The sequence below is a fragment of the Canis lupus genome, chromosome 4 (genome assembly GCF_048164855.1).
Source record: "Canis lupus baileyi chromosome 4, mCanLup2.hap1, whole genome shotgun sequence".
Lineage (NCBI taxonomy): Eukaryota > Metazoa > Chordata > Mammalia > Carnivora > Canidae > Canis > Canis lupus.
This window is the reverse complement of record NC_132841.1, coordinates 40092427-40106297: the sequence shown is the minus strand read 5'-3', so window position 1 is coordinate 40106297 and position 13871 is coordinate 40092427. Positions and strand designations below refer to the sequence as shown.

At 38.7% G+C, this 13871-nt stretch overlaps 1 protein-coding gene across 1 annotated transcript in view; it reads left to right on the top strand.

Annotated features, from left to right (window-relative positions):
* Positions 1-13871, top strand: part of ATP6V0E1 (ATPase H+ transporting V0 subunit e1) — a 31423-nt gene that overhangs the window by 6050 nt on the left and 11502 nt on the right. The gene's annotated exons all lie outside the window — the stretch shown is intronic.

Here is a 13871-nt window from a genome sequence, read left to right as displayed (position 1 = left end):
ACATGTATTTTTGGAATACCGTTCTTAATCCTCATGAGTATCAGAAATGACAGAACTGTAGTTGAGCTATTGTAAAGGTTTCCAGTTCTTGTCTGCATTCTTCCCTTCCCCGAAGAATGGAACAAGTCAAGCCCCAGAAAAAAAACAGTGTCAATCAGTTTGTGGAAAGGATAGCCACTTCGAACTATACAAAGGCCCCTTCCTTCCTTCCTTCCTTCCTTCCTTCCTTCCTTCCTTCCTTCCTTCCTCCCTCCCTCCCTCCCTCCCTCCCTCCCTCCCTCTTTCTTCTTTCTTTCTTTCTTTCTTTCTTTTTCTTTCTTTTTTCTTTCTTTCTTTCTTTCTTTCTTTCTTTCTTTCTTTCTTTCTTTCTTTCTCTTTCTTTCTTTCTTTCTTTCTTTCTTTCTTTCTTTCTTTCTTTCTTTCTTATTGAGATCTATTTTGCATACCATAAAATTCATCCTTTTATGGATTTCTTTTTAGAGTTTAGAACCAGTGGTTCTCCTTTCTTAAAGAGAGCTGTATAGCTTCCCGAGACCATTTTTTTTTTTAAGATTTTATTTATGTATTCATGAGAGACACGGAGAGACAGAGGCAGAGGGAGAAGCAGGCTCCCTCTGGGGAGCCTGATGTAGAACTCGATCCCAGGACCCTGGGATCATGACCTGAGCCGAAGGCAGATGCTCAACCACTGAGCCAGCCAGGTGCTGGCTAAGGTTTTTCTAAGAGGTTTGTGGGGATGAGCCAATTCTAGTTGTTGGCATAGATCAAAATCTGCCCCTGACAAAAAGTTATTACTATGAATTTTAGGTAGGTGGCCAATCCTTCAGTCACTTGTTTGTGTGCAATTTGAAGCATTTAAAACTGAATCAGAATACAGTGTAGTGCTAAGTGATGATGGTGTTGTTTGACTGCCTCAACACAAGGGCTTAGATGTTCTACAATTGGCTCGTTTACTGTTTTTTTCTACTTAGAAAGGTAACTTTTTCAGGTGATAGAGTTCGGCTTCCAGAATGGAAGTCTGACATAGCATATGGAGAGAATTCTTAATACTAGCTGTGTTTGGCCTTAAAGAGTAAAGAAGTAGTACATACATCCTCAAAAATTTCTCATTTTAGTTTGTTTTAATTTTTATTTATTTATGATAGTCACAGAGAGAGAGAGAGAGTCAGAGACATAGGCAGAGGGAGAAGCAGGCTCCATGCACCGGGAGCCCGACATGGGATTCGATCCTGGGTCTCCAGGATCGCGCCCTGGGCCAAAGGCAGGCGCCAAACCGTTGCACCACCCAGGGTTCCCAATTTCTCATTTTAGTAAGAGCAATTGAGCTTCAGTCTATTCCACTGAATCTCCTATAGGAATCCCAAGGGAGCTCTTTTTCAGTCCAAGAGCCAAGGAGTGATCTTGTGATTGAAAAGGCCTTTGTTTTTATTGCTTTGAAGATCTCTGCTGCCTGAGCAGCAAGGTTGGTGGTAGGGTCTTAAAAATGAGAAAATTACTACACCAAAGAATGACTTGAGATTAAGATGGGGCAGAAATGTTTTTTGACTTTCTGGTCTCCCACTGTCTTTGAAATTTGCTTGATTTTCATAATATTTTCTTGAAAACAAACAAGAAACCTTTCCAATCAGGTATAAAATGAATAACTGGACATGATGGGAAACTCTGTCTCTTTGAGTCTTAGTGATTCTAGTTGAGAAGCATCTGTGAGTCTTTACCTCTCACTGTCTAGATTTTTTCCTTTGTAGCAGACATGCCGGTGACTTCTCTGTTGACAGTGGATCAATACTGTCATCAGTGTATTAATAAAGGTAACACACAGTGTTCCAACATTAAGTGTTTCTGGAAGTCATCATATAGGGAGATGATCTGTGTAGTATAGACTTTATGAAGTTCTTTTTTTTTTCTTTTGTTTCTTTGAAACCTGATCATATATCCTATTTAGTGAAATATCTGCTGGAATGTGGGTGAATGAATTGAATTCAAATTCCAAATACTTTATTCCACAAAGGGATGGGATTCTGTAATAAATTTGAAATTCAAAGACAACTTTGAAGTTCAAAAAAAACTTCACTGTTTAGCATTAGTAAGTATATTTTTTTGAAAATGCCTCTTGAAATAAATCACACCCAAACTGGATTTCCTAAGCAAAGTCACATTTTGAAATACGTTCATGGACTTTTAAATTGCCTTTGGTTTATAGCAGTTTTTTTCTCTTTCCAGTTTGTTCTGGTTTAAGGTTAGATTCATGGGGTGTAACTTGTTTGAACACTGAAAAATCAGGATCTCTGCCAGTACAACCAGTTTGTGTTAATAGTTCAGCAGAGGAATGTCTGAATGTTATACATCTGGTTCCCTCTTTGAAGCACAAGGTCACTTTTGTTCCTTAAGCATAGAGTCCTATTAGCTTTACTGTTCTCTTGGTCTTAGGTTAGTTTTTAATGTTGAATTATAATGTAGCTTACCCAGAGTTACAAAACTTATATTTTCAGGCTAAATTAGAAATTTAGTGTAGTATCGTGAAGATACAATTGCTTCTTGGAAAACATGCTTTATCTTTATTTAGCACTTGACTAATTGTAAATCTTACTAGCAGAGTGATACAGAAAAAGAAATATTGACCAAAAGTCAGGAGTCCTTTGTTCTTCTAGTCTAAATAGTATGTGGCCTGATTACATGGTAGTATGGTTTTGTGAGGTTTTAATTGAGATGCTGTGTGTGAGAACTTGTAACAGACAACAAAAAAATGTAAAGTAATACTGTCGTTGATCTGTTAAAATATTTTAATTGAGAGTAGTGTGAGTTGCTTACAAGCACAGTTTGCTTACAAGGCTATTGTAGCATGTATTTTATTGACTCTTATTAGAGTTCATTCACTCAACTTACTTATTTAATTAAAGATTTTATTTATTCATTCATGAGAGACACAGAATGAGAGAGAGGCAGAGACACAGGCAGAGGGAGAAGCAGGCTCCATGCAGGGACTTGATCCTGGGTCTCAAGGATCAGGCCCTGGGCTGAAGGCAGGTGCTAAACCACTGAGCCACCCGGGGCTGCCCTCAACATATTTATTTAGAGCCTACTTTGTGCCAAACACTGGATAAATAGCAGTGAACAAGTAAGATGGACATATTCCCCTGCCCTCTTTAGTGAAGGGAGACAGAGAGTAAACACAGCCAGAGAAGCCTCAGTCACTTCCCAAAGTGGTTCCCTTATCTACTTGTTCCCATGGGCCCCTATTCTGTGACCCTAAACAAGTACCCATCACCCACCCCTCCAGCCTCCTAATACTGCCCATCGTATAAGGACCTACACAGCTTACAGGAACTTTGCCCGACTTGTCCAAGAAGGGTGTGCAGAGATCCACAGCTAAGCCCAGCCTTTGGTCCTGGCTCTAGAGCCAGTTTGGGTACATGATGTGATCACCTCCCAAGGTTTTCCACTTTGGTTTCCAGCCAAGTAGCCACAAGCTGGATGGCCTTTACTATAGCATATTTTCTGTTTGTTTGTTTTTTTTAACCTTCTGTTTTTTAACTTTTTAAAAGCTGCTATATGCTATTTATAAAATTGAGGGCATAGTACAACACATCTTCATTTGTCCACCTACCTTTCACTCACCTTCAAGAATTAACCAACTCATGGCCAATCCTGTTTCATCTCCACACACTCCAACTCTACCCCAGATTATTTTGAATTTATCTCTAAGTATTTCAGTGCATATATCTAAAAGATGATCTTTCTTTCTCAATGTCTAACTACAATACTGTTATCACACAGAAAGTTAATTCCTTTATATCATCAAATATATTTAAATTCCCCTAGTTGCCTCATTGTTTATTTTACAGTTAGAATGAAGATGCTTATCAAGACCACACATTGCAGCTGGTGGTTGTGCCTCTCTAGTCCCTCTTTATGAGTTTCATTTCCATTTTTCTTTTTTTCTTCTTGCACATTTTAATAGAAAAAAACTGGTTGTTTGTCCCATAGTTCTTCAGAGAGAGGTACTTGTTAATTGCATACCCATGGGATTAACACATTCTTCTTTGTTCTATGTTTCTTCTAAGTTGGTCATCATTTAGGGGTTAGATCACATTCAGGTTGAATTTTTTTGGTAAGTCTGTTTCATAAATGGTATTGATGCTTCATTAGGGGTACATAATATCTCAATTATGTTGTGGCATAATTGACAATGTTCTGTATTTGTAATTTATTAGCTAGAATACATAAATATTTATTTTGTCAACAGTTTCAGATAACTGAAAATTGTTCATAAAGGGAAGCTAGGTTCTATGTGTGGTTTTCTCTTTTCTTACCAGTTTTCAAAATAATGAATTGGGTTTCATAGCACCTTCTAAGGGTAAACAATGATTTTTTGTTTTGTGTTGATATCATTATGATCTGATATATTTAGACATATTTTATGTATTTCAATCCAGTATAATTCATGTCCTTGTTTATTTATTTTTAAAAGATTTTATTTGTTTATTTATTCATGAGAGACACAGAGAGAGAGAGAGAGAGAAGGGCAGAGACACAGGCAGAGGGAGAAGCAGGCTCCATGCAGGGAGCCCAATGCGGAACTCGATTCCGGAACTCTGGGATCACGCCCCAGGCCAAAGGCAGGCGCTACACCGCTGAGCCACCCAGAGATCCCCTGTCCTTGTTGATGTTCAGATCGTTCCATCTTTGGTCAGAGGAAGCATATGTTTTGTCTTGTTTTTTTAAAGATTTTATTTATTTGAGAGAGCACAAGTGGGAGGTGGGGGAAGTAGAGGGAGAAGCAGACTCCTTGCTGAGCAAGGAGCCTGATACGAGACTCGATCCCAGGGCCCGGAGATCCTGACCTGAGCTGAAGGCAGATGTTAAACGGACTGAACCACTCAGGTGCCTGGAAGCCTGTGTTTTATTTGGCCTTCTCTTAGTTAGCTGTTAGTGTCTGTCTTCACCTCTAGCTTTGAAGCTCCTTCAGAAAATGTATTTTTATAGATGGAGTGTCTGTCTCTGTCTCTCCACAGATTGGTGGGGTTTTTTTTGTGTCTCCTATCTCATTTGGTGATGTCTGCTAATAAAAGGAAGTGGTGGTGTCAATAATGGAAAACAGTGGGTAACTCAAATTACATTTGTTCCTGAAATATAAAGTCCTTCTGCTTTTAATCCTTTCAGCTTAGAACTCCCATATGATGGGGGCATTTGGGTGGTTCAGTCAGTTGAGCAGCTAACTCTAGTTTTCTTTTTTTTTTTTTTTTTTAAGATTGTATTTATTTATGTGAGACCCACACACACACACAGAGAGGCAGAGACACACAGGCAGAGGGAGAAGCAGGCTCCATGCAGGGAGCCTGATGTGGGACTTGATCCTGGGTGTCCAGGATCACACCCTGGGCTGAAGGCAGCACTAAACCGCTGAGCCACCCAGGCTGCCCCTAACTCTTGGTTTCAACTCAGGTCATGATCCTCAGGGTCAGGCTTCACTTTTAGCAGGGAGTCTGCTTGAGATTCTCTCCTCTGCCCCTTCCCCCTCAAATAAATAAATCTTAAAAAAATAAAAAAATGAAGGCAACTCCCACAAGGTGTATGAGGGGATAAGAAGGTGGTAAAATATGCCGTCATGCACCCCAAAGGAGACGTCAGGTTTTCACAAGAGTGAGAGAGAATTGTCTAGAGGCAGCACAGGGGAGCAAAGAAGTTAACCCCATTGCCAAAGCCTGGGCTATCTGGAATTAGAGTAACTTCTGCTTGAGAGAGTCTCAGAGGGAAGCTGAAGGCAATGGGAAGTGTGTGAATAGAAGGAAGTATGTAAGTGAGTGGGGGAATCATTGAGGAAGTTACAGAGAACACCGTGAGAAGGTGAAGGAAAGGGAAGAATAGAAGTTGGGTCAAGTAGTGAAATGAGCAGAGCAGTCTGGGGATGGAATTGGGTCATAAATAGATGGTCCTGGGAGGTTTTGGGGGGGGGCGGGGATGAGGCAAACAAAGATGACATCTGTTGAACTAAGTTCTTACAGTTTCTGCTGTTGGGTGAGGATTTGGACCTGAAGGTTTTCCACAGTTAGGTTGGCACTTAGAGATGTTTTAGCAGTTAGACATGACTGCTTCCAAAGATCACATGCACTAGAATGGTGGGTTCAAGCTTTGTTTTTTTATTGTTGTTGATTTGTTTTCATGCTATGAATATTCATTTGTTGCTGCGTCATTGGTTGGAAAGATTTTCTTTTCTCCATTAAATTGCTTTGGCATCTTTGTTCAAAATGACTTGACCGTATATGTATGAGTCGGTTTCTGGATAATCTCTTCTGTTTAATCTCTTTATCTAGTCTTATCACAATACCATACTCTCTCAAATATTTAGTTATATATTGAAGTCAAGAAGTCGAAGTCTTCCATGTTTGTCCTTTAAGATTATTTGGCTATTTAAAATAGCCATATACATTTTAGAATCATCTTGTCAGTTTCTACCCCCAAAAAGCCTGTTGATTTTAGTTGGCATTGTGATGAATCTATATCAATTTGGAGAGAACTGACATTTTAACAATACTGAGTCTTCTGATCCTGAACATAGTATATATTTCCATTCATTTAGATTTTTTTTTAATTTATTTCCTTCCTTCTCCTGAATTTGGGTTTCATTTGCTCTTTCTCTAACTTAAAGTGGAGACTTAAATGATTTTAAAACTTTGTTCTCTTTTAGATGTAAGCAGTTAATGCAATAAAATTCACTTTAAGCATTGCTTTAGCCACAGCCTACAAATTTTGATGACACTGTATTTTTCATTTTTAAATATTTGGTGCTTTTCTAGATATCTTATCAGAAGATATACTCTGTAAGATTTCAGTGTTTTGCAATTGGGGCCTGTCTTATGGCCCAGCATAATGGTTTATCATGATGATCGTTTTATGTACACTTCAAAAGATTGTATATATTTTGCAATTGTTTTAAATTGAGGTTGAATTTAAACCTCACACCTGAGTGTGGTGTGTTTTATAAATGTCAGGTCAGGGTAGTTCAAATCTTTTTTGTTGTTGTTTAAGATTTTATTTATTCATGAGAGACACACAGAGAGAGCCAGAGGGAGAAGCAGGCTTCTCCTCACTGGGAGCCCGATATGGGACTTGATCCCTGGACCCAGGATCACACCAAAGGCAAACACTCAACCACTGAACCACCCAGGCGTCCCTGCTTTTGCCTTTTACTTGGATATTTCATATATCATATAAAATTAATGTAAGTATTGACATAGCTAGATTTGGGTCCACTATTTTGTTAATTGCTTTCTATTTCTCTCATCTGTTTTATTTTTTTGTTGTTGTTGTTCCTCTGTTCTTTTATGCTTTATTTTTTTAACTTAAATTCAGTTAATTAACAGGGATGCCTGGGTGGCTCAGTGGTTGAGCGTCTGCGTTTGGCTTGGGTTGTGACCCCAGGGTCCTGGGATTGAGTCCTGCATTGGGCTCCCTGAAGGAGCCTGCTTCTTCTTCTGCTTATGTTTCTGCCTCTCTCCATGTATCTTTCATGAATAAATAAATAAATAAATAAATAAATAAATAAATAAATAAATAAAATCTTTAAAAAATGAATTCAATTAATTAAAATATAGTGTATTATTTTTCAGAGGTAGAGTTCAGTGATTCATCAGTCTTACATAACATTCAGGGCTCATTACGTCCTGTGCTCTCTTTATGCTTTATGTTAATGGAATATTTTTAATATTCTGTTTTAATTTTGCTAAGGGCATTTTTGCTCTACTTTCAATATTTTTCTTTTTAGTGTTGCTCTAGAAATTACAATATGCATTGTTAACTTTTCATAGAGTAACTAGTTAATACTGAACCATTTCAAATAAAATACAAGTTTGCAACAATAGAATTCCTTTTACTCTGCATCATTTGTGCTATAGTTATATTTTACATCTGTGTATGTTGCAAGACACCACAGAGTTACAATTTTTACTTTAGAGGATCCTATGCCTTATAAAGAAATTAAGAAAAAAAGTTTTTTATATTTGCCCACATATTTACCCTTTTTTTTTTAAAGATTTTATTTATTTATTCATGAGAGACACAGAGAGAGAGAGAGAGAAAGGGGCAGAGACACAGGCAGAAGGAGAAGCAGGCTCCACGTAGGGAGCCCGATGTGGCACCTCGATCCTGGGTCTCCAGAATCACGCCCTGGACTGAAGGCCGCACTAAACCGTTGAGCCACCCGGGCTGCCCTACGTATTTACCCTTTCTAGAATTCCTTATTTTTGAAGATTTGAGTTTCTGAAATCCCCTTAGTCTGAGTTTCTATCTGGTACCCCTTTAGTCTGAAGAACTTCCTGTAGTATTTCTTGTGGGACAGGTATGCTGATAACAAATTCACTAATCTTTCATTTACCTGATAATGTCTTTATTTCATGCTCATTTTTTGAAGGATAGTTTTTCTGGATGTAGAATTCTGAGTTGACAGGATTTCTTTTTCTTTTAGCTGACTTTACAGACTTCCATTGTCTTCTGGCCTCCATTGTTTCTGCAGAGAACTCAGCTGTAATTTGAATAATTGTTCCTCCTCACGCATTCTTTTTCCCCTGGATGTTTTCTCCTTATCTTTGGTTTTCAGCAGTTTGACCATGTGTGTAGGTGTAATTTTCTTTGAGTTTATTCTGATTGGAGTTTGCTGAGCTATTTGAATCTGTAAGTTTATACTTTCTATCAAATTAGAGAAAATTTCAACCTATGTGTTTTCTGGGTTTTTTTTTTTTTTTCCTGCTGTATTCTTTTTCTCCTGAGACTCCAGCTGCACCTATGTTTGACTGATTTTTTTCCTCAATATTTTTCTCTTATTTCTTCAGATTGGATAGTTTCTGTTGGTCTGTCTTTAGGTTCATTGACTGTTTTTTCTGCTATCTCCAAACTGCTGGTAAGCCCATCCAAAGAGTTTTAGTTCATATATTATACTTTTAGTTCTAGAATTACCATTTGGTTCTTTTTTGTAGTTTTAATTTATGTTTTGACATTCCCGATCTGTTCATTCTTTACAGCCAGTTTTTCTTTTAGGCTTTAAATAGATTTATAATAGCTGCTATAAAGTCATTATCTTTTAATGACAACATCTGTATTATTTTGGATGGTTTGGAATTCTGTTGATTTCTTTGTTCTTGACTGTTGATTATGTTTCTTAGTTTTTTGGGGGATGACTATTTTTTACTAAATACTGGATATTGTAGATGACAGACTCTGGATTCTACTTTGTTCCTCTGAGAAAGGGCCAAATTTTGTTGTAACAGTTAAATTATTAATTGATCACCTTAAACTTGGGGAGGGTTGGTTTTATACTTTGTTGGGGCAGATCTATGTCAGTTTTGTGTTTAGATTAGAATGAATTCTCCTTTAGTGTTCCCCTTCTGGTTCTGGTATTTCAATGGAAAATATGAGGTGTTTAGCAAGTCCTTCTAACTTCAGACTCTGAATACTCTTTCTTCTGGTAGTAGGCAGCAGCTGAAATTTCCCCTCTATCCTTTCAGACTTCCTGGTGTTTTCCAGTCCTTGGCATTTTCCTGGAGCATGCACTGTTTAGGGATCAGCCAAGGTGAAGGCAAATTTATACACAGACTTTGGGGCTCCCCTTTGTGGCACCTCCCTTTTTAGATCTCACCTTTTAATTTCCAGCTGCTCTGGCAGCTCTAAACTTCATGTTTTGATACCCAAGCCAATAATGCTGCAGCTTTTTGCTGGAGCTTCAATTATCTTGCCCTACACCTGGACTGAACAGTGTTTTCAGGAGAAATGCTGTATAAAGGTATTGTGGTGGCTTCTTTCCTTTTCTTTCTTCCAGAGACAGAGCATGCATGCGTGCACAAGTGGTGTGCAGGGGAGGGGGAGAAAATCTCAAGCAGACTCCACACCCAGTGCAGAGCCCAACACAGGACTTCATCCCAGGACCCTGAGATCATGACCTGAGTTGAAATCAAGAGTCAGAAGCTTAACAAATTGAGCCACCCAGGCATCCTGGTGTGACTTTTTTCTTTAAGGATTGAATCCTCTCCAGTTTCTACCATTTTTGAACATTCTTTAGTACTATCAAATAGTTATTTTTCACATTTTGTTCAGTTTATAATTACTGTCTATAGAATGAGTATAAGCCACTCTGCTTTACCAGAGCAGAACTTAACCACTTGACTTTATTTTCAGGTTTATAGTTTTCATTTCTGTAGGTCTTCTTTTTGCTGCTTTTACAGTTTTGATTTCCTTCCTTCCATCCCTTTCCCATTATTCCCTGTACGTGTTTCAAATTTATTTCTTGAAACATAGTAGATAGTTTATTTCTAGTCCATATCTGGTCATTCCAGTATCTGAAGTCCTTGCAGTTCTGTATCAACTCTTTGCTCTCCTTGGTCCCCTTACTCAATGGTGCCATATGCATTTAATAATGCATGATTGCCATCTATTCATTTTCTCATAATTTCATGTGTGTGACTTTTTTGAGGCCTACTATGAAAGTGGTCTTTTCTGGAAAAGATTTACATTGCTTCTGCCAAGTGCCAGGGGTCATCACCAGTGTGGAGTCAAATTAAGTAAAATTTTTTGTTATGTGGTTTTTTTTAAAACCATGTAGTATGCTTATAAACTTTCATATAGGCTAATTTTCAGTGGCAGTGTTTTTCTCCTTCCTTCTTGATGTTTATATTTTGAGAAACTATCTCAAATATAAATTGATAGGAAAATCAACTAGATTTTCATATCATTCTTCTCTCAGGAGTTCCGATTTATCCTTTTTTGAGTCATAGCCCTTTGGCACCTCAGCTTTCGGCAGATGGAGCATGAAATTTATATTAGATGCTCTACCTTAAGTGGGCCTTGGGCTTTGTCTACTGTTTCCCATTCCCTGGGAGTGTCTGAAAGTAAAAGTTCATCTGGTTTAGCCTGTACTCTCAAGGTGTAGAAAGCAAACCTATAATCACTTCATTTTCCTCTCTAGGTACTCCCCTTCACTTCAAAGTTTTTTGTCTGAGAACTGCTTACATGTCTATCTTGGATATGTTTAGAATAGTTGGCTATCTTGACTGTTTATATTGGGAGAGAAATGTAGGCCCAGGATATTCTCATTTGCTATATGAAAAAGTAAACTTTTCTTACTTTGACTTTATAATATTTTCCTTTATGATTTGGGAGATAGGGAGTTGTTACAGACTTTGAACTGGAAATCCTGGTATAGAAAGTATGGAGAAAAGAAACTTTATTTATTTTTTTAAAAAAATTTAAATTTATTTATGATAGTCACACACAGAGAGAGAGAGAGAGAGAGAGAGGCAGAGACACAGGCAGAGGGAGAAGCAGCCTCCATGCACCAGGAGCCCGACGTGGGACTTGATCCCGGGTCTCCAGGATCACGCCCTGGGCCAAAGGCAGGCGCCAAACCGCTGTGCCACCCAGGGATCCCGAGAAAAGAAACTTTATTTCAGTTTATTTCAAGTGTAGAGCTGACAAAAATAGGGCATATTCCTATGGTAGTGAAAGGGCCCAACTAGAGAGAGGGTTGGGACAACATTAATGGAAATGAGTTTGTGCCTTCTCATCTGGAGCATGGTGCCCTTTTCTAAGCTCCTGTGACTGTGGCAGAATTCAGTTCCTTTGAATTGGTTGTCAGACTGAGGTCCCTTTTCCTTACTGGCTGTTAGTTGGTGACTGCTTTCAGCTCCTGGAGGTCACATTCTTTGCCATGTGGCCCTTGCATCTTCAAAGCCAACAAAAGAGAATATCCCCTCTTTGTGTCAAATCTTTCTCATCCTGTAATAATCTGGGTTCAGTTAGGAGATAGAAACCACACAGTAGGTTGAACAGGGGAAGTTTAACATAATTACTATTAACTACAACACAAGACTGACTATGAGATATAAGGAAACTATGGTACCCTAGGGCTGAGGGAGAGTACCCGAGGAAAGACAAAAGTTGGAAGGCAATCAGACTTTGTTGGAGAAAATGTGGTTCAGCGCATCAGATAGCAGAGAGAAATTCATTGGCTTGGCCAGGCTGGAGTTGGTCTGGAGTTGGTGGGCAAGCAATGGGCTACCCGCTAGAGTACAGGTGGGAGAGTGGGCAGTCTGTGGCAGGATTCCCTGTGCCAGTACAAGTGGGAGGCCTTCAGAGCATGTAGGCCTTGCAAGGGTTCTGGTTTCCTTGTCAGGAGGACTGCAGAAAGGTTTTTTCCAGGCTGAGGTTACCAGATCAAAGTGTGACTGTGTTCCAGGCCTGAGTATGTACAGGCTCCACAGAATATTCTCACACTAACTCCACCAACTTCCAGCCCATGCCCTCAATGTCCCTCCAGCTCCCTCTACTAAAAAAGCTGAACGTCATGTTCACTGTAAAGGAGAGAAAGCAATTCATTTGCTTATTACAGAGAGCATGTATTAAAGAGTGTCTTCAGAGCTGATTGGCAATAAATACATGTGATACATACACTCCAAACGTCTTTTATTAGGGAGAGTCCCATCCCTTTTAAGAGCTCACCTGATTAGGTCAGGTCACTCAGGATAATTTCCCTTAAAGCCAACAGTAGAGCCTAACACAATCTAATCTCGGGAGTGACTATCCCATCATACTCACCATCCTGGGTTTAGACAGGGTGTGTACACCAGGAGATGGGAATCTTGGGGGAACCTCTTAGAATTCTGCCTACCACAGAGTGCTGAGGGCGGAGAGGAGAGGTGGAAAGGCGAATGACCCAGTGTTACATGAGAAACTCCTTTGTAAAGTAAATAGGTTGTATTTCATTCTGTGGCTGTCTCACAGAGAAGAAATAACTAGTATTTATTGAGCATCTAGTTGTCAGCTACTACACAGAGCACTTTCATGTATTATCTGTTTAATTCGTAACATCTTAAGACCGAGGTTATTATCTTCATTTTACAAAAGGGGAAACTGCCCCTTAGTTTGTAAGGGGTCACTTTCCTGGAGTCACTCCACTAATACTTGGTGTAGCTGGATATGAAATCCAATCTTGCCTAATACTGAATCTGATATTTTTTTACTTCCTCTCTACAGTAATAAAAGCTTTCGTTTTTAAAATTCAGATTATTTAAACTAAAACAAAAACACACAATTTGTCCATCTCTTCCATCACCTACACCCTGCCTCTGGCAACCACCAGTCTGTTCTCTGTTGTCTATGAGCTTGTTTTTTTATGTATAAAACTTATAAGAGAGATCATATAGCACTTATCTTTCCCTGACTCATTTCACTTAGCATAATGAACTCGAGGTCCATTCACAACTGGCAAGCTCTCATTCTTTTTTATGGCTGAATAATATCCCAATATTATTGGAATTAATAATAATTATTAGTATTAAATATTAATAATAATTATTCCAATATTGTTGGAATATATATACATAAAGATATATATACATAAAATCTCTTTATTCATCCATTCATCCATTGGTGAAGGCCATATTTTGTAGTTCTAATAACATTGCTGCCTTTGAAAGAATTTGTGTCATTTGATTGAGATAAGGGAATATGACAGAGGTCATCTCAGTATAAATAAGCCAAGTTGCTCCCCTACATCTCTGCTTTCTTCAGGAACCCACTGATAGAGATCACTCCTATCGTGGCCCTCACTGGAGGGACAGTGGATAAAAAAAGAAGTCCTAGGTGTACTTACCCTTCCAACAGGAAGCCAAACAGCCACTTGATCTGTGCGTCACCAAGAAGTAACCATTCCTTTGTTCCCTGTTCTCATATAAAAAAAAAAAAAAAAAGCAATATTTGAGAGATCTAGATACAGCCTTTTTTGTGGGGAGGGCGTATTTTGTGCTTGGAGGATTCAAATAACCAAGAGCTGAGCTCATGATAAGTGGGCAGGGAGTGTTTGTAGAATGAAAGCTCCCATGCGTATG